General features: G+C 45.2%; 1 protein-coding gene across 1 annotated transcript in view; it reads right to left on the reverse strand.

Annotated features, from left to right (window-relative positions):
• LOC138837652 (carboxypeptidase B-like) overlaps positions 1 to 2,710 on the reverse strand; it is a 63,523-nt gene that overhangs the window by 49,278 nt on the left and 11,535 nt on the right. The window lies entirely within an intron of this gene.

Here is a 2,710-nt window from a genome sequence, read left to right on the forward strand (position 1 = left end):
GTATGCCCAGGCCCGTGTGAACTGCACTCTACCTGTTCACACTCCCTGTGGACCCCAGGTGACAGGCAGAAGCCACAGTACTGGGCTGTCTGTCAAGATAGGGTCTTACATTGCTTTGGCCCAGCTGTCCTCGTACTATGATCCTTCAGGTCTGGGCCTCATGCGTAGCCAGGATGATATGTGTGAGCCACCATGCCTACTTTATTTAATGTCTCTAACGAAGCTTTGTGGGATGTAGAAAGAATCAAGAATTTGGCCCAGGGGCATACATGCTTCATCCTCATTTGGATTCTTGCAGCAAAGTGAGCATAATAGCAGAATGGCTTTTAATAGTGTCAAAATTAACATCATTTATTCATCAAATTTCCATCTCGTGTTATAGATAAATATTTTTCTATCATGCTGCTTGAAGGGAAAAATCTTATGGTGCTTAAACTCTTAAAGGTTTATTTATCCAAAGCTTCCTGTATGTGAGTGATTTAAAATAAATTTGGATAAGGCTAAATTATCGCCTTCTGTGCTACATATTTTTGAAAAAATAGTCACAACTCTGATTGTGGAAATTTAGTTTTTTGCTCATTAAATAATTTCTCAAGCACGTTGGGTTGGCTTGATAGATGAAGACCCTGTCTGCGGGATTTCAGTGGGGCAGAAGGCTATACTTACTGGGTCTGTGGGACCCAGAAAGCTCCCAGGCCACTGGGCCTAGTGTGGAAGGCAAGCGGGCCCCAAACTGAGTTGACGTGCCCTTCTCAGCATTTCATGGTCCATGTTAAGTTTTTAAAAAAATAAATACTCAGGCAAGAGGAGAGCATGTCATCATCTCGGGGAGATCTGTGCCATCTTGAAGGGGATCTGTGCTATCTCAGAGGGATCTGTGCTGAGAGGGATCTGTGCCATGTCAGTGGGATCTGTGCCATCTTGAGGGGATCTGTGCTATCTCAGGGTGATCTGTGCTGAGAGGGATCTGTGCTGAGAGGGATCTGTGCCATGTCAGTGGGATCTGTGCCATTTGAGGGGATCTGTGCTATCTCAGGGTGATCTGTGCTGAGAGGGATCTGTGCTGAGAGGGATCTGTGCCATGTCAGTGGGATCTGTGCCATGTCAATGGGATCTGTGCCATCTTGAGGGGATCTGTGCTATCTCAGGGTGATCTGTGCTGAGAGGGATCTGTGCCATGTCAGAGGGATCTGTGCTGAGAGGGATCTGTGCCATGTCAGTGGGATCTGTGCCATGTCAATGGGATCTGTGCCATCTTGAGGGGATCTGTGCTATCTCAGGGTGATCTGTGCTGAGAGGGATCTGTGCCATGTCAGAGGGATCTGTGCCATGTCAGTGGGATCTGTGCTGAGAGGGATCTGTGCCATGTCAGTGGGATCTGTGCCATGTCAGTGGGATCTGTGCTGAGAGGGATCTGTGCCATCTTGAGGGGATCTGTGCTATCTCAGGGTGATCTGTGCTGAGAGGGATCTGTGCCATGTCAGTGGGATCTGTGCTGAGAGGGATCTATGCCATGTCAGTGGGATCTGTGCCATGTCAGTGGGATCTGTGCTGAGAGGGATCTATGCCATGTCAGTGGGATCTGTGCCATGTCAGTGGGATCTGTGCCATCTTGAGGGGATCTGTGCTATCTCAGGGTGATCTGTGCTGAGAGGGATCTGTGCCATGTCAGTGGGATCTGTGCTGAGAGGGATCTATGCCATGTCAGTGGGATCTGTGCCATGTCAGTGGGATCTGTGCTGAGAGGGATCTATGCCATGTCAGTGGGATCTGTGCCATCTTGGGGACCCAGCCACCTCAGTGGGGTCCTTGCTTGCTGAGTTTTCTGCCCTCAGGGATCTCATCTTTTATACAGACATCTTCTTACCACTTTTGTGACTTGCTTGCTATTGCTTACTGTTCTATGGATCTTAAGTCGACGTGTATTGTTGGGGGAACGGTTCATTAGTACAGAGTTATGAAAGTGTTCAGGAGCCTTGCCATCAAGCTACTTCTCACGGGTCATGTTGCATACTGCAGCAGGTGGGAGGGCCTGCCCCAGCTTGAGACTGGTACATTACATAACTAAGACGTGGCAGAGCCAGAGAGAATCAAACCCAGAAAAATCCAATGAACTCATGAATGACTGAATTGATGACTGAAGAGATGGGATTTGTTCCTGAGGTAATAAGAATTCAAATATATAGCTCTAGAGTTCTGTTGGGCATCTAGATTGTTTTAAGGGAGATAAAGATATCTGAAAATAAGAAGTCTACCTATACTTTAAATATGTCCATGAAGAAGTCACCACAACTCATCATATTTTGGCACATGACTCGTGCTTAATATTAAGTATGTCTCACTGAATCAGAGAGGCTAGCCATCAAGGCCAATTCCACAAGTGAGGCAGGTAAGGAACTCTAAACAAAAATGAAGCAGGAGATGTGATATTCCTGCCAGTAACTATATAAGGGACATCTAAAAATCGTTATCTCCCAGAATGTGGACTCTTTGGTGTTATATAAATACATGCAGAAGTTCAGAATGTTGTGTTTATACCATGTTGTTCAGTAAAACAAACAACTTTCCTCTTTATCTTTTTGATCGCAGGATACAAAAATAATCTGTTAACTGATAATAAATTGCTCATTGTATTGAGCTGGAATGAAAATATTTGTAGTTACTTTTAAAATAAATCAGCATCTATTTTAAGTAATGAAGATTAGATATG

This window comes from Dipodomys merriami, unplaced genomic scaffold (genome assembly GCF_024711535.1).
Source record: "Dipodomys merriami isolate MVZ:Mamm:240054 unplaced genomic scaffold, mDipMer1.0.p SCAF_273, whole genome shotgun sequence".
Classification (NCBI taxonomy): Eukaryota; Metazoa; Chordata; class Mammalia; order Rodentia; family Heteromyidae; genus Dipodomys; species Dipodomys merriami.